This window comes from Somniosus microcephalus, unplaced genomic scaffold (genome assembly GCF_052327205.1).
Source record: "Somniosus microcephalus isolate GS21.2 unplaced genomic scaffold, FLI_Smic_1.0 unresolved_chr9, whole genome shotgun sequence".
Lineage (NCBI taxonomy): Eukaryota > Metazoa > Chordata > Chondrichthyes > Squaliformes > Somniosidae > Somniosus > Somniosus microcephalus.
The window spans coordinates 26,387,212-26,409,197 of record NW_028225187.1 but is presented as its reverse complement, the minus strand read 5'-3'; the positions used below and the strand labels follow the sequence as shown (position 1 = coordinate 26,409,197).

General features: G+C 52.0%; 1 protein-coding gene across 1 annotated transcript in view; it reads left to right on the top strand.

Moving 5' to 3' along the window:
- The first annotated feature begins 15,986 nt into the window (after positions 1 to 15,986).
- LOC147084963 (transcription factor MafK-like) overlaps positions 15,987 to 21,986 on the top strand; it is a 105,733-nt gene continuing 99,733 nt past the window's right edge. The window contains exon 1 of the mRNA XM_085979682.1: positions 15,987 to 16,113. The gene's annotated coding sequence lies outside the window, so the exon portion shown is untranslated. The remainder of the gene's footprint in view (positions 16,114 to 21,986) is intronic.

Genomic DNA, 21,986 nt, shown 5'->3' with positions numbered 1-21,986 from the left:
CTGTGTGTATCAGTGTGCGGAGTGTATCAGTGTGCGGAGTGTATCAGTGTGTGTATCAGTGTGCGGAGCGTATCAGTGTGCGGAGCATATCAGTGTGCGGAGCGTATCAGTGTGTGTATCAGTGTGCGGAGTGTATCAGTGTGCGGAGTGTATCAGTGTGCGGAGTGTATCAGTGCGGAGCGTATCAGTGTGCGGAGCGTATCAGTGTGCGGAGTGTATCAGTGCGGAGTGTATCAGTGTGCGGAGCGTATCAGTGTGCGGAGTGTATCAGTGCGGAGTGTATCAGTGTGCGGAGTGTATCAGTGTGCGGAGTGTATCAGTGTGCGGAGCGTATCAGTGTGCGGAGTGTATCAGTGCGGAGCGTATCAGTGTGCGGAGTGTATCAGTGCGGAGCGTATCAGTGTGCGGAGCGTATCAGTGCGGAGCGTATCAGTGTGCGGAGTGTATCAGTGCGGAGCGTATCAGTGTGCGGAGTGTATCAGTGCGGAGCGTATCAGTGTGCGGAGTGTATCAGTGTGCGGAGTGTATCAGTGCGGAGCGTATCAGTGTGCGGAGTGTATCAGTGTGCGGAGTGTATCAGTGTGCGGAGTGTATCAGTGTGCGTATCAGTGTGCGGAGTGTATCAGTGTGTGTATCAGTGTGCGGAGCGTATCAGTGTGCGGAGCGTATCAGTGTGTGTATCAGTGCGGAGCGTATCAGTGTGCGGAGTGTATCAGTGCGGAGTGTATCAGTGTGCGGAGCGTATCAGTGTGCGGAGTGTATCAGTGTGTGTATCAGTGTGCGGAGTGTATCAGTGTGTGTATCAGTGCGGAGTGTATCAGTGTGCGGAGCGTATCAGTGTGCGGAGTGTATCAGTGTGTGTATCAGTGTGCGGAGTGTATCAGTGTGCGGAGTGTATCAGTGTGTGTATCAGTGTGTGGAGCGTATCAGTGTGCGGAGCGTATCAGTGTGTGTATCAGTGTGTGTATCAGTGTGCGGAGTGTATCAGTGTGTGTATCAGTGTGCGGAGCGTATCAGTGTGTGTATCAGTGTGCGGAGCGTATCAGTGTGCGGAGCGTATCAGTGTGCGGAGCGTATCAGTGTGCGGAGCGTGTCAGTGTGCGGAGCGTGTCAGTGTGCGGAGCGTGTCAGTGTGCGGAGCGTGTCAGTGTGCGGAGTGTGTCAGTGCGGAGTGTATCAGTGTGCGGAGTGTATCAGTGTGCGTAGTGTATCAGTGTGCGGAGCGTATCAGTGTGCGGAGCGTATCAGTGTGCGGAGCGTATCAGTGTGCGGAGCGTATCAGTGTGCGGAGCGTATCAGTGTGCGGAGCGTATCAGTGTGCGGAGCGTATCAGTGTGCGGAGCGTATCAGTGTGCGGAGTGTATTAGTGTGCGGAGTGTATCAGTGTGGAGTGTATCAGTGTGTGGAGTGTATCAGTGTGCGGAGTGTATCAGTGTGCGGAGTGTATCAGTGTGCGGACTGTATCAGTGTGCGGAGTGTATCAGTGTGTGTATCAGTGTGCGGAGTGTATCAGTGTGTGGAGTGTATCAGTGTGCGGAGTGTATCAGTGTGCGGAGTGTATCAGTGTGCGGAGTGTATCAGTGTGCGGAGTGTATCAGTGTGCGGAGTGTATCAGTGTGGAGTGTATCAGTGTGTGGAGTGTATCAGTGTGCGGAGTGTATCAGTGTGCGGAGTGTATCAGTGTGCGTATCAGTGTGCGTAGCGTATCAGTGTGCGGAGCGTATCAGTGTGTGTATCAGTGTGCGGAGTGTGTCAGTGTGCGGAGTGTATCAGTGTGCGTATCAGTGTGCGTAGCGTATCAGTGTGCGGAGCGTATCAGTGTGCGGAGTTTATCAGTGTCTAAGTTGTGTATCAGTGTGCGGAGCGTATCAGTGTGCGGAGTGTATCAGTGTGCGTAGCGTATCAGTGTGTGTATCAGTGTGCGGGGTGTATCGGTGTGCGGAGTGTATCAGTGTGTGTATCAGTGTGCGGAGTGTATCAGTGTGCAGAGTGTATCAGTGTGCGTATCAGTGTGCGGGCGTATCAGTGTGCGGAGCGTATCTGTGTGTATCAGTGTGCGGAGTGTATCAGTGTGCGGAGTGTATCAGTGTGTGTATCAGTGTGCGGAGTGTATCAGTGTGCGGAGTGTATCAGTGTGCGGAGTGTATCAGTGTGTGTATCAGTGTGCGGAGTGTATCAGTGTGAGGAGTGTATCAGTGTGCGGAGTGTATCAGTGTGTGTATCAGTGTGCGGAGTGTATCAGTGTGCGGAGTGTATCAGTGTGCGTATCAGTGTGTGGAGTGTATCAGTGTGTATCAGTGTGTGTATCAGTGTGCGGAGTGTATCAGTGTGCGGAGTGCATCAGTGTGCGGAGTGCATCAGTGTGCGGAGTGTATCAGTGTGCGTATCAGTGTGCGGAGTGAATCAGTGTGCGGAGCGTATCAGTGTGCGGAGCGTATCAGTGTGCGGAGCGTATCAGTGTGCGGAGTGTATCAGTGTGCGTATCAGTGTGCGGAGCGTATCAGTGTGCGGAGTGTATCAGTGTGCGTATCAGTGTGCGGAGCGTATCAGTGTGCGGAGCGTATCAGTGTGTGTATCAGTGTGCGGGGTGTATCAGTGTGCGGAGTGTATCAGTGTGTGGAGTGTATCAGTGTGTGTATCTGTGCGGAGTGTATCAGTGTGTGGAGTGTATCAGTGTGCGTATCAGTGTGCGGAGTGTATCAGTGTGCGGAGTGTATCAGTGTCTAAGTTGTGTATCAGTGTGCGGAGTTTATCAGTGCGTGGAGCGTATCAGTGTGCGGAGTGTATCAGTGTGTGGAGTGTATCAGTGTGTGGAGTGTATCAGTGTGCGGAGTGTATCAGTGTGTGTATCAGTGTGCGGAGCGTATCAGTGTGCGGAGCGTATCAGTGTGCGGAGCGTAGAGCGTATCAGTGTGCGGAGCGTATCAGTGTGCGGAGCGTATCAGTGTGCGGAGCGTATCAGTGTGCGGAGCGTATCAGTGTGCGGAGCGTATCAGTGTGCGGAGTGTATCAGTGTGTGTATCAGTGTGCGGAGCGTATCAGTGTGTGGAGCGTATCAGTGTGCGGAGTGTATCAGTGTGCGTATCAGTGTGCGGAGCGTATCAGTGTGCGGAGCGTATCAGTGTGTGTATCAGTGTACGGAGTGTGTCAGTGTGCGGAGTGTATCAGCGTGCGTATCAGTGTGCGTAGCGTATCAGTGTGCGGAGCGTATCAGTGTGCGGAGTTTATCAGTGTCTAAGTTGTGTATCAGTGTGCGGAGTGTATCAGTGTGCGGAGCGTATCAGTGTGCGGAGTGTATCAGTGTGCGTAGCGTATCAGTGTGTGTATCAGTGTGCGGGGTGTATCGGTGTGCGGAGTGTATCAGTGTGTGTATCAGTGTGCGGAGTGTATCAGTGTGCAGAGTGTATCAGTGTGCGTATCAGTGTGCGGGCGTATCAGTGTGCGGAGCGTATCTGTGTGTATCAGTGTGCGGAGTGTATCAGTGTGCGGAGTGTATCAGTGTGTGTATCAGTGTGCGGAGTGTATCAGTGTGCGGAGTGTATCAGTGTGCGGAGTGTATCAGTGTGTGTATCAGTGTGCGGAGTGTATCAGTGTGAGGAGTGTATCAGTGTGCGGAGTGTATCAGTGTGTGTATCAGTGTGCGGAGTGTATCAGTGTGCGGAGTGTATCAGTGTGCGGGGTGTATCAGTGTGCGGGGTGTATCAGTGTGCGGAGTGTATCAGTGTGTGTATCAGTGTGCGGAGTGTATCAGTGTGTGTATCAGTGTGCGGAGTGTATCAGTGTGCGGAGTGTATCAGTGTGCGGGGTGTATCAGTGTGCGGGGTGTATCAGTGTGCGGGGTGTATCAGTGTGCGGGGTGTATCAGTGTGCGGAGTGTATCAGTGTGCGGAGTGTATCAGTGTGCGTATCAATGTGCGGAGTGTATCAGTGTGTGTATCAGTGTGTGTATCAGTGTGCGGAGTGTATCAGTGTGCGGAGTGTATCAGTGTGCGGAGTGTATCAGTGTCTAAGTTGTGTATCAGTGTGCGGAGCGTATCAGTGTGTGTATCAGTGTGCGGAGTGTATCAGTGTGTGGAGTATATCAGTGTGCGTATCAGTGTGCGGAGTGTATCAGTGTGTGTATCAGCGTGTGTATCAGTGTGCGGAGTGTATCAGTGTGCGGAGTGAATCAGTGTGCGGAGTGTATCAGTGTGTGTATCAATGTGTGTATCAGTGTGTGGAGTGTATCAGTGTGCGTATCAGTGTGCGGAGTGTATCAGTGTGTGTATCAGTTTGCGGAGTGTATCAGTGTGCGGAGTGAATCAGTGTGCGGAGTGTATCAGTGTCTGTATCAATGTGTGTATCAGTGTGTGGAGTGTATCAGTGTGCGTATCAGTGTGCGGAGTGTATCAGTGTGCGGAGCGTATCAGTGTGCGGAGCGTATCAGTGTGCGGAGCGTATCAGTGTGCGGAGTATATCAGTGTGTGTATCAGTGTGCGGAGCGTATCAGTGTGCGGCGCGTATCAGTGTGCGGCGCGTATCAGTGTGCGGCGCGTATCAGTGTGCGGAGCGTATCAGTGTGCGGAGCGTATCAGTGTGTGTGTCAGTGTGTGTATCAGTGTGCGGAGTGTATCAGTGTGAGGAGTGTATCAGTGTGAGGAGTGTATCAGTGTGTGGAGTGTATCAGTGTGTGTATCAGTGTGCGGAGTGTATCAGTGTGCGGAGTGTATCAGTGTGCGGAGTGTATCAGTGTGCGGAGTGTATCAGTGTGCGGAGTGTATCAGTGTCTAAGTTGTGTATCAGTGTGCAGAGTGTATCAGTGTGCGGAGTGTAGCAGTGTGCGGAGTGTATCAGTGTGTGTATCAGTGTGTGTATCAGTGTGTGGAGTGTATCAGTGTGCGTATCAGTGTGCGGAGTGTATCAGTGTGTGTATCAGTGTGCGGAGTCTATCTGTGCGGAGTGTATCAGTGTGCAGAGTGTATCAGTGTGCATATCAGTGTGCGGAGCGTATCATTGTGCGTATCAGTGTGCGGAGCGTATCAGTGTGCGGAGTGTATCAGTGTGCGGAGTGTATCAGTGTGCGGAGTGTATCAGTGTCTAAGTTGTGTATCAGTGTGCGGAGTGTATCAGTGTGCGGAGTGTATCAGTGTGCGGAGTGTATCAGTGTGTGTATCAGTGTGCGGAGTGTATCAGTGTGCGCAGTGTATCAGTGTGCGGAGTGTATCAGTGTGCGGAGTGTATCAGTGTCTAAGTTGTGTATCAGTGTGCGGAGTTTATCTGTGTGGAGCGTATCAGTGTGTGTATCAGTGTGCGGAGTGTATCAGTGTGTGGAGTGTATCAGTGTGTGGAGTGTATCAGTGTGCGGAGTGTATCAGTGTGTGTATCAGTGTGCGGAGCGTATCAGTGTGCGGAGCGTATCAGTGTGCGGAGCGTATCAGTGTGCGGAGCGTAGAGCGTATCAGTGTGCGGAGCGTATCAGTGTGCGGAGTGTATCAGTGTGTGTATCAGTGTGCGGAGCGTATCAGTGTGCGGAGCGTATCAGTGTGCGGAGTGTATCAGTGTGCGTATCAGTGTGCGGAGCGTATCAGTGTGTGTATCAGTGTGCGGAGTGTATCAGTGTGCGGAGTGTATCAGTGTCTAAGTTGTGTATCAGTGTGCGGAGTGTATCAGTGTGCGGAGTGTATCAGTGTGCGTATCAGTGTGCGGAGTGTATCAGTGTGTGTATCAGTGTGTGGAGTGTATCAGTGTGTGGAGTGTATCAGTGTGCGGAGTGTATCAGTGTGCGGAGTGTATCAGTGTGCGGAGTGTATCAGTGTGCGTATCAGTGTGCGGAGTGTATCAGTGTGCGGAGTGTATCAGTGTGAGGAGTGCATCAGTGTGCGGAGTGTATCAGTGTGCGTATCAGTGTGCGGAGCGTATCAGTGTGCGGAGCGTATCAGTGTGCGGAGCGTATCAGTGTGCGGAGCGTATCAGTGTGCATATCAGTGTGCGGAGCGTATCAGTGTGCGGAGCGTATCAGTGTGCGGAGTGTATCAGTGTGCGTATCAGTGTGCGGAGCGTATCAGTGTGCGGAGCGTATCAGTGTGTGTATCAGTGTGCGGGGTGTATCAGTGTGCGGGGTGTATCAGTGTGCGGAGTGTATCAGTGTGCGGAGTGTATCAGTGTGCGGAGTGTATCAGTGTGCGGAGTGTATCAGTGTGTGGAGTGTATCAGTGTGCGTATCAGTGTGCGGAGTGTATCAGTGTGTGTATCAGTGTGCGGAGTGTATCAGTGTGCGGAGTGTATCAGTGTCTAAGTTGTGTATCAGTGTGCGGAGTTTATCAGTGCGTGGAGCGTATCAGTGTGCGGAGTGTATCAGTGTGTGGAGTGTATCAGTGTGTGGAGTGTATCAGTGTGTGGAGTGTATCAGTGTGTGGAGTGTATCAGTGTGCGGAGTGTATCAGTGTGTGTATCAGTGTGCGGAGCGTATCAGTGTGCGGAGCGTAGAGCATATCAGTGTGCGGAGCGTATCAGTGTGCGGAGCGTATCAGTGTGCGGAGTGTATCAGTGTGTGTATCAGTGTGCGGAGCGTATCAGTGTGTGGAGCGTATCAGTGTGCGGAGTGTATCAGTGTGCGTATCAGTGTGTGTATCAGTGTGCGGAGTGTGTCAGTGTGCGGAGTGTATCGGTGTGCGTATCAGTGTGCGGAGCGTATCAGTGTGCGGAGTTTATCAGTGTGCGGAGTGTATCAGTGTGCGGAGCGTATCAATGTGCGGAGCGTATCAGTGTGCGGAGCGTATCAGTGTGCGGAGTGTATCAGTGTGCGGAGTGTATCAGTGTGCGGAGTGTATCAGTGTGCAGAGTGTATCAGTGTGCGTATCAGTGTGCGGGCGTATCAGTGTGCGGAGCGTATCTGTGTGTATCAGTGTGCGGAGTGTATCAGTGTGCGGAGTGTATCAGTGTGTGTATCAGTGTGCGGAGCGTATCAGTGTGCGGAGCATATCAGTGTGCGGAGCGTATCAGTGTGTGTATCAGTGTGCGGAGTGTATCAGTGTGCGGAGTGTATCAGTGTGCGGAGTGTATCAGTGCGGAGCGTATCAGTGTGCGGAGCGTATCAGTGTGCGGAGTGTATCAGTGCGGAGTGTATCAGTGTGCGGAGCGTATCAGTGTGCGGAGTGTATCAGTGCGGAGTGTATCAGTGTGCGGAGTGTATCAGTGTGCGGAGTGTATCAGTGTGCGGAGCGTATCAGTGTGCGGAGTGTATCAGTGCGGAGCGTATCAGTGTGCGGAGTGTATCAGTGCGGAGCGTATCAGTGTGCGGAGCGTATCAGTGCGGAGCGTATCAGTGTGCGGAGTGTATCAGTGCGGAGCGTATCAGTGTGCGGAGTGTATCAGTGCGGAGCGTATCAGTGTGCGGAGTGTATCAGTGTGCGGAGTGTATCAGTGCGGAGCGTATCAGTGTGCGGAGTGTATCAGTGTGCGGAGTGTATCAGTGTGCGGAGTGTATCAGTGTGCGTATCAGTGTGCGGAGTGTATCAGTGTGTGTATCAGTGTGCGGAGCGTATCAGTGTGCGGAGCGTATCAGTGTGTGTATCAGTGCGGAGCGTATCAGTGTGCGGAGTGTATCAGTGCGGAGTGTATCAGTGTGCGGAGCGTATCAGTGTGCGGAGTGTATCAGTGTGTGTATCAGTGTGCGGAGTGTATCAGTGTGTGTATCAGTGCGGAGTGTATCAGTGTGCGGAGCGTATCAGTGTGCGGAGTGTATCAGTGTGTGTATCAGTGTGCGGAGTGTATCAGTGTGCGGAGTGTATCAGTGTGTGTATCAGTGTGTGGAGCGTATCAGTGTGCGGAGCGTATCAGTGTGTGTATCAGTGTGTGTATCAGTGTGCGGAGTGTATCAGTGTGTGTATCAGTGTGCGGAGCGTATCAGTGTGTGTATCAGTGTGCGGAGCGTATCAGTGTGCGGAGCGTATCAGTGTGCGGAGCGTATCAGTGTGCGGAGCGTGTCAGTGTGCGGAGCGTGTCAGTGTGCGGAGCGTGTCAGTGTGCGGAGTGTGTCAGTGCGGAGTGTATCAGTGTGCGGAGTGTATCAGTGTGCGTAGTGTATCAGTGTGCGGAGCGTATCAGTGTGCGGAGCGTATCAGTGTGCGGAGCGTATCAGTGTGCGGAGCGTATCAGTGTGCGGAGCGTATCAGTGTGCGGAGCGTATCAGTGTGCGGAGTGTATCAGTGTGCGGAGTGTATCAGTGTGCGGAGTGTATTAGTGTGCGGAGTGTATCAGTGTGGAGTGTATCAGTGTGTGGAGTGTATCAGTGTGCGGAGTGTATCAGTGTGCGGAGTGTATCAGTGTGCGGACTGTATCAGTGTGCGGAGTGTATCAGTGTGTGTATCAGTGTGCGGAGTGTATCAGTGTGTGGAGTGTATCAGTGTGCGGAGTGTATCAGTGTGCGGAGTGTATCAGTGTGCGGAGTGTATCAGTGTGCGGAGTGTATCAGTGTGCGGAGTGTATCAGTGTGGAGTGTATCAGTGTGTGGAGTGTATCAGTGTGCGGAGTGTATCAGTGTGCGGAGTGTATCAGTGTGCGGAGCGTATCAGTGTGCGGAGCGTATCAGTGTGCGGAGCGTATCAGTGTGCGGAGCGTATCAGTGTGCGGAGTGTATCAGTGTGCGGAGTGTATCAGTGTGCGGAGTGTATCAGTGTGTGTATCAGTGTGCGGAGTGTATCAGTGTGCGGAGTGTATCAGTGTGCGGAGTGTATCAGTGTGCGGAGTGTATCAGTGTGCGGAGTGTATCAGTGTGGAGTGTATCAGTGTGTGGAGTGTATCAGTGTGCGGAGTGTATCAGTGTGCGGAGCGTATCAGTGTGCGGAGTGTATCAGTGTGCGGAGTGTATCAGTGTGTGTATCAGTGTGCGGAGTGTATCAGTGTGTGGAGTGTATCAGTGTGCGGAGTGTATCAGTGTGCGGAGTGTATCAGTGTGCGGAGTGTATCAGTGTGCGGAGTGTATCAGTGTGCGGAGCGTATCAGTGTGCGGAGTGTATCAGTGTGTGTATCAGTGTGCGGAGCGTATCAGTGTGCGGAGTGTATCAGTGTGCGGAGTGTATCAGTGTGCGGAGTGTATCAGTGTGCGGAGTGTATCAGTGTGCGGAGTGTGTCAGTGCGGAGTGTATCAGTGTGCGGAGTGTGTCAGTGTGCGGAGTGTATCAGTGTGCGGAGCGTATCAGTGTGCGGAGCGTATCAGTGTGCGGAGCGTATCAGTGTGCGGAGCGTATCAGTGTGCGGAGTGTATCAGTGTGCGGAGTGTATCAGTGTGCAGAGTGTATCAGTGTGCAGAGTGTATCAGTGTGCGTATCAGTGTGCGGGCGTATCAGTGTGCGGAGCGTATCTGTGTGTATCAGTGTGCGGAGTGTATCAGTGTGCGGAGTGTATCAGTGTGTGTATCAGTGTGCGGAGCGTATCAGTGTGCGGAGCATATCAGTGTGCGGAGCGTATCAGTGTGTGTATCAGTGTGCGGAGTGTATCAGTGTGCGGAGTGTATCAGTGTGCGGAGTGTATCAGTGCGGAGCGTATCAGTGTGCGGAGCGTATCAGTGTGCGGAGTGTATCAGTGCGGAGTGTATCAGTGTGCGGAGCGTATCAGTGTGCGGAGTGTATCAGTGCGGAGTGTATCAGTGTGCGGAGTGTATCAGTGTGCGGAGTGTATCAGTGTGCGGAGCGTATCAGTGTGCGGAGTGTATCAGTGCGGAGCGTATCAGTGTGCGGAGTGTATCAGTGCGGAGCGTATCAGTGTGCGGAGCGTATCAGTGCGGAGCGTATCAGTGTGCGGAGTGTATCAGTGCGGAGCGTATCAGTGTGCGGAGTGTATCAGTGCGGAGCGTATCAGTGTGCGGAGTGTATCAGTGTGCGTATCAGTGTGCGGAGTGTATCAGTGTGTGTATCAGTGTGCGGAGCGTATCAGTGTGCGGAGCGTATCAGTGTGCGGAGCGTATCAGTGTGTGTATCAGTGCGGAGCGTATCAGTGTGCGGAGTGTATCAGTGCGGAGCGTATCAGTGTGCGGAGCGTATCAGTGTGTGTATCAGTGTGCGGAGTGTATCAGTGCGGAGCGTATCAGTGTGCGGAGCGTATCAGTGTGTGTATCAGTGTGCGGAGTGTATCAGTGCGGAGCGTATCAGTGTGCGGAGCGTATCAGTGTGCGGAGTGTATCAGTGTGTGTATCAGTGTGCGGAGTGTATCAGTGTGCGGAGTGTATCAGTGTGCGGAGTGTATCAGTGTGCGGAGCGTATCAGTGTGCGGAGCGTATCAGTGTGTGGAGTGTATCAGTGTGTATCAGTGTGCGGAGTGTATCAGTGTGCGGAGTGTATCAGTGTGTGTATCAGTGTGCGGAGCGTATCAGTGTGCGGAGTGTATCAGTGCGGAGTGTATCAGTGTGTGGAGTGTATCAGTGTGTATCAGTGTGCAGAGTGTATCAGTGTGCGGAGTGTATCAGTGTGCGGAGCGTATCAGTGTGCGGAGCGTATCAGTGTGCGGAGTGTATCAGTGCGGAGTGTATCAGTGTGTGGAGCGTATCAGTGTGCGGAGCGTATCAGTGTGTGTATCAGTGTGCGGAGTGTATCAGTGTGCGGAGTGTATCAGTGTGTGGAGCGTATCAGTGTGCGGAGCGTATCAGTGTGTGTATCAGTGTGTGTATCAGTGTGCGGAGTGTATCAGTGTGTGTATCAGTGTGCGGAGCGTATCAGTGTGTGTATCAGTGTGCGGAGTGTATCAGTGTGCGGAGTGTATCAGTGTGCGGAGCGTATCAGTGTGCGGAGTGTATCAGTGTGTGTATCAGTGTGCGGAGTGTATCAGTGTGCGGAGTGTATCAGTGTGTGTATCAGTGTGTGGAGCGTATCAGTGTGCGGAGCGTATCAGTGTGTGTATCAGTGTGTGTATCAGTGTGCGGAGTGTATCAGTGTGTGTATCAGTGTGCGGAGCGTATCAGTGTGTGTATCAGTGTGCGGAGCGTATCAGTGTGCGGAGCGTATCAGTGTGCGGAGCGTATCAGTGTGCGGAGCGTGTCAGTGTGCGGAGCGTGTCAGTGTGCGGAGCGTGTCAGTGTGCGGAGTGTATCAGTGTGCGGAGTGTATCAGTGTGCGTAGTGTATCAGTGTGCGGAGCGTATCAGTGTGCGGAGCGTATCAGTGTGCGGAGCGTATCAGTGTGCGGAGTGTATCAGTGTGCGGAGTGTATCAGTGTGCGGAGTGTATCAGTGTGCGGAGTGTATCAGTGTGGAGTGTATCAGTGTGTGGAGTGTATCAGTGTGCGGAGTGTATCAGTGTGCGGAGCGTATCAGTGTGCGGAGTGTATCAGTGTGCGGACTGTATCAGTGTGCGGAGTGTATCAGTGTGTGTATCAGTGTGTGGAGTGTATCAGTGTGCGGAGTGTATCAGTGTGCGGAGTGTATCAGTGTGCGGAGTGTATCAGTGTGCGGAGTGTATCAGTGTGCGGAGTGTATCAGTGTGCGGAGTGTATCAGTGTGGAGTGTATCATTGTGTGGAGTGTATCAGTGTGCGGAGTGTATCAGTGTGCGGAGTGTATCAGTGTGCGGAGCGTATCAGTGTGCGGAGCGTATCAGTGTGCGGAGCGTATCAGTGTGCGGAGCGTATCAGTGTGCGGAGCGTATCAGTGTGCGGAGCGTATCAGTGTGCGGAGTGTATCAGTGTGCGGAGTGTATCAGTGTGTGTATCAGTGTGCGGAGTGTATCAGTGTGCGGAGTGTATCAGTGTGCGGAGTGTATCAGTGTGCGGAGTGTATCAGTGTGCGGAGTGTATCAGTGTGGAGTGTATCAGTGTGTGGAGTGTATCAGTGTGCGGAGTGTATCAGTGTGCGGAGCGTATCAGTGTGCGGAGTGTATCAGTGTGCGGAGTGTATCAGTGTGTGTATCAGTGTGCGGAGTGTATCAGTGTGTGGAGTGTATCAGTGTGCGGAGTGTATCAGTGTGCGGAGTGTATCAGTGTGCGGAGTGTATCAGTGTGCGGAGCGTATCAGTGTGCGGAGTGTATCAGTGTGTGTATCAGTGTGCGGAGCGTATCAGTGTGCGGAGTGTATCAGTGTGCGGAGCGTATCAGTGTGCGGAGTGTATCAGTGTGCGGAGTGTATCAGTGTGCGGAGTGTATCAGTGTGCGGAGTGTATCAGTGTGCGGAGTGTGTCAGTGCGGAGTGTATCAGTGTGCGGAGTGTGTCAGTGTGCGGAGCGTATCAGTGTGCGGAGCGTATCAGTGTGCGGAGCGTATCAGTGTGCGGAGCGTATCAGTGTGCGGAGCGTATCAGTGTGCGGAGCGTATCAGTGTGCGGAGTGTATCAGTGTGCGGAGTGTATCAGTGTGCGGAGTGTATCAGTGTGCAGAGTGTATCAGTGTGCAGAGTGTATCAGTGTGCGTATCAGTGTGCGGGCGTATCAGTGTGCGGAGCGTATCTGTGTGTATCAGTGTGCGGAGTGTATCAGTGTGCGGAGTGTATCAGTGTGTGTATCAGTGTGCGGAGCGTATCAGTGTGCGGAGCATATCAGTGTGCGGAGCGTATCAGTGTGTGTATCAGTGTGCGGAGTGTATCAGTGTGCGGAGTGTATCAGTGTGCGGAGTGTATCAGTGCGGAGCGTATCAGTGTGCGGAGCGTATCAGTGTGCGGAGTGTATCAGTGCGGAGTGTATCAGTGTGCGGAGCGTATCAGTGTGCGGAGTGTATCAGTGCGGAGTGTATCAGTGTGCGGAGTGTATCAGTGTGCGGAGTGTATCAGTGTGCGGAGCGTATCAGTGTGCGGAGTGTATCAGTGCGGAGCGTATCAGTGTGCGGAGTGTATCAGTGCGGAGCGTATCAGTGTGCGGAGCGTATCAGTGCGGAGCGTATCAGTGTGCGGAGTGTATCAGTGCGGAGCGTATCAGTGTGCGGAGTGTATCAGTGCGGAGCGTATCAGTGTGCGGAGTGTATCAGTGTGCGTATCAGTGTGCGGAGTGTATCAGTGTGTGTATCAGTGTGCGGAGCGTATCAGTGTGCGGAGCGTATCAGTGTGCGGAGCGTATCAGTGTGTGTATCAGTGCGGAGCGTATCAGTGTGCGGAGTGTATCAGTGCGGAGCGTATCAGTGTGCGGAGCGTATCAGTGTGTGTATCAGTGTGCGGAGTGTATCAGTGCGGAGCGTATCAGTGTGCGGAGCGTATCAGTGTGTGTATCAGTGTGCGGAGTGTATCAGTGCGGAGCGTATCAGTGTGCGGAGCGTATCAGTGTGCGGAGTGTATCAGTGTGTGTATCAGTGTGCGGAGTGTATCAGTGTGCGGAGTGTATCAGTGTGCGGAGTGTATCAGTGTGCGGAGCGTATCAGTGTGCGGAGTGTATCAGTGTGTGGAGTGTATCAGTGTGTATCAGTGTGCGGAGTGTATCAGTGTGCGGAGTGTATCAGTGTGTGTATCAGTGTGCGGAGCGTATCAGTGTGCGGAGTGTATCAGTGCGGAGTGTATCAGTGTGTGGAGTGTATCAGTGTGTATCAGTGTGCAGAGTGTATCAGTGTGCGGAGTGTATCAGTGTGCGGAGCGTATCAGTGTGCGGAGCGTATCAGTGTGCGGAGTGTATCAGTGCGGAGTGTATCAGTGTGTGGAGCGTATCAGTGTGCGGAGCGTATCAGTGTGTGTATCAGTGTGCGGAGTGTATCAGTGTGCGGAGTGTATCAGTGTGTGGAGCGTATCAGTGTGCAGAGCGTATCAGTGTGTGTATCAGTGTGTGTATCAGTGTGCGGAGTGTATCAGTGTGTGTATCAGTGTGCGGAGCGTATCAGTGTGTGTATCAGTGTGCGGAGTGTATCAGTGTGCGGAGTGTATCAGTGTGTGGAGCGTATCAGTGTGCGGAGTGTATCAGTGTGTGTATCAGTGTGCGGAGTGTATCAGTGTGCGGAGTGTATCAGTGTGTGTATCAGTGTGTGGAGCGTATCAGTGTGCGGAGCGTATCAGTGTGTGTATCAGTGTGTGTATCAGTGTGCGGAGTGTATCAGTGTGTGTATCAGTGTGCGGAGCGTATCAGTGTGTGTATCAGTGTGCGGAGCGTATCAGTGTGCGGAGCGTATCAGTGTGCGGAGCGTATCAGTGTGCGGAGCGTGTCAGTGTGCGGAGCGTGTCAGTGTGCGGAGCGTGTCAGTGTGCGGAGTGTATCAGTGTGCGTAGTGTATCAGTGTGCGTAGTGTATCAGTGTGCGGAGCGTATCAGTGTGCGGAGCGTATCAGTGTGCGGAGCGTATCAGTGTGCGGAGCGTATCAGTGTGCGGAGCGTATCAGTGTGCGGAGCGTATCAGTGTGCGGAGTGTATCAGTGTGGAGTGTATCAGTGTGTGGAGTGTATCAGTGTGCGGAGTGTATCAGTGTGCGGAGCGTATCAGTGTGCGGAGTGTATCAGTGTGCGGACTGTATCAGTGTGCGGAGTGTATCAGTGTGTGTATCAGTGTGTGGAGTGTATCAGTGTGCGGAGTGTATCAGTGTGCGGAGTGTATCAGTGTGCGGAGTGTATCAGTGTGCGGAGTGTATCAGTGTGCGGAGTGTATCAGTGTGTGTATCAGTGTGCGGAGCGTATCAGTGTGCGGAGTGTATCAGTGTGCGGAGTGTATCAGTGTGCGGAGTGTATCAGTGTGCGGAGTGTATCAGTGTGCGGAGTGTATCAGTGTGCGGAGTGTGTCAGTGCGGAGTCTATCAGTGTGCGGAGTGTGTCAGTGTGCGGAGCGTATCAGTGTGCGGAGCGTATCAGTGTGCGGAGCGTATCAGTGTGCGGAGCGTATCAGTGTGCGGAGCGTATCAGTGTGCGGAGCGTATCAGTGTGCGGAGCGTATCAGTGTGCGGAGTGTATCAGTGTGCGGAGTGTATCAGTGTGTGTATCAGTGTGCGGAGTGTATCAGTGTGCGGAGTGTATCAGTGTGCGGAGTGTATCAGTGTGCGGAGTGTATCAGTGTGCGGAGTGTATCAGTGTGGAGTGTTTCAGTGTGTGGAGTGTATCAGTGTGCGGAGTGTATCAGTGTGCGGAGCGTATCAGTGTGCGGAGTGTATCAGTGTGCGGAGTGTATCAGTGTGTGTATCAGTGTGCGGAGTGTATCAGTGTGTGGAGTGTATCAGTGTGCGGAGTGTATCAGTGTGCGGAGTGTATCAGTGTGCGGAGCGTATCAGTGTGCGGAGTGTATCAGTGTGCGGAGTGTATCAGTGTGCGGAGTGTATCAGTGTGTGTATCAGTGTGCGGAGCGTATCAGTGTGCGGAGTGTATCAGTGTGCGGAGTGTATCAGTGTGCGGAGTGTATCAGTGTGCGGAGTGTATCAGTGTGCGGAGTGTATCAGTGCGGAGTGTATCAGTGTGCGGAGTGTATCAGTGCGGAGTGTATCAGTGCGGAGTGTATCAGTGTGCGGAGTGTATCAGTGTGCGGAGTGTATCAGTGCGGAGTGTATCAGTGTACGGAGTGTATCAGTGTGCGGAGTGTATCAGTGTGCGGAGTGTATCAGTGTGCGGAGTGTATCAGTGTGCGGAGCGTATCAGTGTGCGGAGCGTATCAGTGTGCGGAGTGTATCAGTGCGGAGTGTATCAGTGTGCGGAGTGTATCAGTGTGTGTATCAGTGTGCGGAGTGTATCAGTGTGCGGAGTGTATCAGTGTGCGGAGTGTATCAGTGTGCGGAGTGTATCAGTGTGTGTATCAGTGTGCGGAGCGTATCAGTGTGTGCGGAGCGTATCAGTGTGCGGAGTGTATCAGTGTATATGGTGTGCAAAGTAAGAAAGATTTGCATTTCTGTAGCGCCTTTTACGACCACCGGCGCCCCAAAGTGCTTTACAGCCAATGAAGTACTTTTTGGATTGTAGTCACTGTTGTAATTTGGGAAACGCGGCAGCCAATTTGCGCACAGCAAGCTCCCAAACACAGCAATGTGACAGCGACCAGATAATCTTGTTTTTTTACTGAACTAGAGCAGGAAGCAGCTGTGGCTTTCCGCCGGCAGCTGACACTACCTGTGGTCGGAGCTGCCACTCTCTCTCTCTCTCTCTCTCTACCTCTGTCTCGCTCTGTTCCTGTCAGCCTGACTCCGGCAGGCCCTCCTTTACCACCGATGTGCCAGCGACCCAGCACCGTTCCACCCTCCGGCCCGGGCACCGGGAACCCTGCGAGCACCAACGGTAAGAGAAGATGTTTGACTGGCGGTCTGTGAGGTGGGGAGCGGTCTGTCCGACAGGCCCAGCTCTGGGTTAGGCCAGCACCCCCTCCCCCCAGTCCAGCCAGGTGTTGAGACAGGCAGTGGGGGAGGGGGTGCGGTGGCCCACCAGGGACGTGGCCAGGCCCCGACGGTGACTAAAAGGAGACTCTCACACGCTCCCTGGTCGAATCTCGCTGCATGAGAGATTCCCACGTGCTGAAATTTAGATTCACTGTGAATAAACTGAAGGCTCATCCTCGATTCTACTCTTTCTCTCTCTCTCTCTGCATCTTTCTCAGCCCTCTCTCTCTCTCTATCTCTCTTTCACTGTCTCACTTTCTCTCTCCGCCTCTCTCTCCTCTCTTTCTGTCTCTCTCTTTGTCTCTGTCTCTCAGTCACCCTTTCTCTCTCTCTGCCTCTCTCTGTCTTTCTCGGTCTCTCGCTCTCTCTGCCCCTCTCTCTCCCTGCCTCTATGTCTCTCAGTCTCTACCTCCTCTCTCTCTCACTGCCTCTCTTTCTCTCACTGTCTCTCTCTCTATCCTCTTCTCTCTGTCGCTCTCACCCTCTCTGCCTGTTTCTCTCTCTGTCCTCCCTCTGTCTCTTTCTGTCTTTCTCTCTCTATCTCCTCTCTCTGTCTCTGTCTCTATTTTTCCCTCTTTGTCTTTCCCTCCCTCTCTCTGCCTCCTCCCTCTCTGTCTCTCTCCCCCTCACTCACCATCTCACTCTCTCTGTGTCTCTCTCCCTGCACCACTCTCTGCCTCTCTCTCTCCCTTTCTCTTTTTCTCTGTCTCTCTCCGATCACATCATATCATAATCAACTTTATTGTCATTGTTAGTGCACAAGTGCAGTACAACGAAATGTAGGCTTGCGGCTCCCAAGAGTGTACATTTAGATTAAGACATTTAAACATTCAACATTCATTTGGCTTGTAAAACATAAACCTAACCATAATAAAGTGCGTTGGCAGATGTGCAGGCTTTAGTGTTTATTTGAGGAGTTCAGTAGGATGACAGCCCTGGGAAAGAAGCTGTTCCTAAATCTGGTCGTACGGGTGCGAATGCATCTGTAGCGTCTCCCAGATGGCAGGAGGGCGAACAGACTGTGGCTGGGGTGGGTAGGGTCTTTGATGATGGACCGTGACCTCCGTAAACAGCGTTTCTGGTAATATGTGCTCTATGGTCGGTAGCCAGGTGCCGGTAATGCGTTGGGCAGCTTTGGCTTCCCGCTGCAGGGCTTCTATGCCAACACTAAGACAGCCTACTTCCATCTCCGTAACATCACCTGACTCTGCCCCCCCGCCCCCCCCCCCCCGCCTCAGCTCATCCGCTGCTGAAACCCTCACCCATGCCTTTGTCACCTCTGGACTTAACTATTCCAACGCACTCCTGGCTGGCCTCCCACATTCCACCCTACGTAAACTTGAGGTCATCCAAAATTCAGCTGCCCGTGTCCTAACTCGCACCAAGTCCCATTCACACATCACCCCTGTGTTCACTGACCTACATTGGCTCCCGGTTAAGCAACACCTCGATTTTAAAGTTCTCATCCTTGTTTTCAAATCCCTCCATGGCCTCGCCCCTCCCTATCTCCCGATATTTAAGAAGGGGGATAGAACATGTCCAGGGAATTATAGACCAGTCAGCTTAACATCGGTGGCAGGAAAAATAATGGAATCCCTACTAATAGAGAAAATAGAAGAATATCTAGAAACCAAAAATATAATAATGAATAGTCAGCATGGATTTCAAAAGGGAAAGTCTTGCTTGACCAACCTTGTTGAAGAGGTAACAGAGAGAGTAGACAAGGGTGATGCAGTAGATGTAATTTATCTGGATTTTCAAAAGGCACCCCATAATAGACTGATGAACAGGTTCAGAGAATGTGGAGTCAGGGGACAAGTAGCTGAATGGATTGCTGGCTGGCTTCAGGACAGAAAGCAGAGAGTAGGAGTAAAGGGTAGCTATTCACAGAGCCAGAAGGTGGGTAGTGGTGTTCCACAAGGATCAGTGCTGGGACCACTGCTGTTCACAATTTACATTAACGATTTAGACTTAGGAATCAAAAACACAATTTCTAATTTTGCAGGTGACACCAAATTGTCAATACTGAGGAGGACTGCAACAAGTTACAGGAGGACATTAATAAACTTGCAGAATGGGTATATAATTGGCAGATGGAGTTCAACACGGATAAATGTGAGGGATTACATTTTGGTAGAAAGAATAGGGAGGTCACTTATCACTTGGAGGGTGTGAGTCTAGGTGGGGTAGAGGAACAAAGGGATCTTTTTTTTAAATTTGTTCATGGGATCTGGGTGTCGCTGGCAAGGCCAGCATTTATTGCCCATCCCTAGTTGCCCTTGAGAAGGTGGTGGTGAGCCGCCTTCTCGAACCGCTGCAGTTCGTGTGGTGAAGGTACTCCCACAGTGCTGTTCGGGACGGAGTTCTAGGATTTTGACCCAGCGACGATGAAGGATCGGCCAATATATTTCCAGGTCAGGATGGTGTGTGACTTGAAGGTGGAACTTGGAGGTGGTGGTGTTCCCATGCGCCTGCTGCCCTTGTCCTTCTAGGTGGAAGAGGTCGCGGGTTTGGGAGGTGCTGCCGAAGAAGCCTTGGCGAGTTGCTGCAGTGCATCTTGTAGATGGTACACACTGCAGCCACGGTGTGCCGGTGGTGGAGGGAGTGGATGTTTAAGGTGGTGGATGGGGTGCAAATCAAGCGGACTGCTTTGTCCTGGATGGTGTCGAGCTTCTTGAGTGTTGGTGGAGCTGCAATCATCCAGGCAAGTGGAGAGTATTCCATCACACTCCTGACTTGTGCCTTGTAGATGGTGGAAAGGCTTTGGGGAGTCAGGAGGTGAGACACTCGCTGCAGAATACCTAGCCTCTGACCTGCTCTTGCTGCCACAGTATTTATGTGGCTGGTCCAGTTAAGTTTCTAGTTAATGGTGACCCTCAGGATGTTGATAGTGGGGGATTCGGCGATGGTAATCCCATTGAATGCCAAGGGGAGGCGGTTAGACTCTCGCTTGTTGGAGATAGTCATTGCCTGGCACTTGTGTGGCGCGAATGTTACCTGCCACTTATCAGCCCAAGCCTGAACGTCGTCCAGGTCTTGTTGCATGCGGGCATGGACTGCTTCATTATCTGAGGAGTTGTGAATGGCACTGAACACTGTGCAGTCATTAGCGAACATCCCCATTTTTGACCTTTTGATGGAGGGAAGGTCATTGATGAAGCAGCTGAAGATGGTTGGGCCTAGGACACTGCCCTGAGGAACTCCTGCAGCGATGTCCTGGGGCTGTGATGATTGACCACCAATCACCACAACCATCTTCCTTTGTGCTAGGTATGACTCCAGCCAGTGGAGAGCTTTGCCCCCAATTCCCATTGACTTCAGTTTTACTAGTGCTCCTTGATGCCACACTCGGTCAAATGCTGCCTTGATACAAATCACTAAAAGTTGCGACACAGGTTAGCAAGGCCATAAAAAAATCAAACCAAGCACTAGGGTTTATTTCTAGAGGGATAGAATTGAAAAGTAGGGAAGTTATGCTAAACCTGTATCGAACCTTGGTTAGACCACACTTGGAGTACTGCGTACAGTCCTGGTCACCATATTATAAAAAGGATATAGGGGTATTGGAGAGGGTGCAGAGAAGATTTACAAGGATGATACCAGAAATGCGAGGGTATACATATCGGGAAAGGATGAACAGGCTGGGTCTCTTTTCAATTGTTAAAAGAAGGCTGAGGGGTGACCTAGTAGAGGTCTTTAAAATTATGAGCGGTTTTGATAGAGTGGGTACAGAGAGAATGTTTCCACTTGTGGGGAAGAGCATAACTAGAGACCATCAATATAAGATAGTCACCAAGATATCCAATAGGGAATTCAGGAGAAACTTCTTCACCCAGAGAGTGGTGAGAATGTGGGACAGTAAGCTGTGAGGAGAACACAGAGTCTGCAAGGGGATATAGATAGACTGAGTGAGTGGGCAGTAAGGTGGCAGATAGAGTGTAATGTAGGGAAATGTGAGGTTATTCACTTTGGTATGGAAGAATAGACAAACAGAATATTGGTTTAAATGGTGAGAAACTTTCAATGTTGGTGTTCAGAGAGATTTGGGTGTCCTCGTGCAAGAAACACAGAAAGCGAGCATGCAGGTACAGCGAGCAATGGAGGAAGGCGAAATGCATGTTGTTTTTAAAATTTGTTTATGGGATGTGGGTGTCGCTGGCAAGGCCAGCATTTATTGCCCATTCCCAATTGCCCTCGAGAAGGTGGTGGTGAGCCACCTTCTTGAACCGCTGCAGTCCGTGTGGTGAAGGTACTCCCGCAGTGCTGTTAGGGAGGGAGTTCCAGGATTTGGACCCAGCGACGATGAAGGATGGGCCGATATACTTCCAAGTCAGGATGGTGTGTGACTTGGAGGTGATGATGTTCCCATGCGCCTGCTGCCCTTGTCCTTCTAGGTGGGAGAGGTCGCGGGTTTGGGAGGTGCTGCCGAAGAAGCCTTGGCGAGTTGCTGCAGTGCATCTTGTAGATGGTACAGACACTGCAGCCACGGTACGCCGGTGTGGAGGGGAGTGAATGTTTAAGGTGGTGGATGGAGTGCCGATCAAGCGGGCTGCTGTGTCCTGGATGGTGTCGAGCTCCTTGAGTGTTGTTGGAGCTGCACTCATCCAGGCAAGTGGAGAGTATTCCATCACACTCCTGACTTGTGCCTTGTAGATGGTGGAAAGGCTTTGGGGAGTCAGGAGGCGAGACACTCGCCGCAGAATACCCAACCTCTGACCTGCTCTTGCTGCCACAGTATTTATGTGGCTGGTCCAGTTAAGTTTCTGGTCAATGGTGACCCCCCAGGATGTTGATGGTGGGGGATTTGGTAATGGTAATGCCATTGAATGTCAGGGGGAGGTGGTTAGACTCTCGCTTGTTGGAGATAGTCATTGCCTGGCACTTCTGTGGCGCAAAATGTTACCTGCCACTTATCAGCCCAAGCCTGAATGTCATCCAGGTCTTGTTGCATGCGGGCATGGACTGCTTCATTATCTATGGAGTTGTGAATGGCGCTGAACACTGTGCGGTCATCAGCGAACATCCCCATTTCTGACCTTATGTTGGAGGTAAGGTCATTGATGAAGCAGCTGAAAATGGTTGGCCTAGGGACACTGGCCTTTATGTTGGCATTTATTGCAAGGGGGTTGGAGTATAAGATTAAGAAAGTCTTGCTAAAGTTGTACAGGGCCTTGGTGAGACACACCTGGAGTACTGTGCACAGTTCTGGTCTCCTTATCTAAGGAAGGATATACTTGCCTTGGAGGTGGTTCAACGAAGGTTCACTAGATTGATTCCTGGGATGAGAGGGCTGTCCTATGATGAGAGATTGTGTAGAATGGGCCGATACTCTCTGGAGTTTAGAAGAATGGGAGGTGATCTCATTGAAATATACAAGATTCTGAAGGGGATTGAACGGGGTAGATGCTGAGAGGCTGTTTTCCCCTGGCTGGTGAGTGTCTAGAACTAGGGGGCATAGTCTCAGGATAAGGGGTCGGCCATTAAGACTGAGATGAGGAAAAAATGTCTTCACTCAGAGGGTTGTGAATCTTTGGAATTCTCTGCCCCAGAGGGCTGTGAATGCGGAGTCTTTGAGTATATTCAAGGCCGAGATAGATAGATTTTTGGACTCTAGGGAATCAACGGACATGGAGATCGGGCGGGAGAGTGGAGTAGAGGTCGATGATCAGCCATGATCTCATTGAATGGTGGAGCAGGCTCGAGGGGCCGTATAGCCGAACCTGCTCCTTTTTCTTATGTTCTTATGTTGTTGCTCCCTCGCTCTCTTTCTGCCTC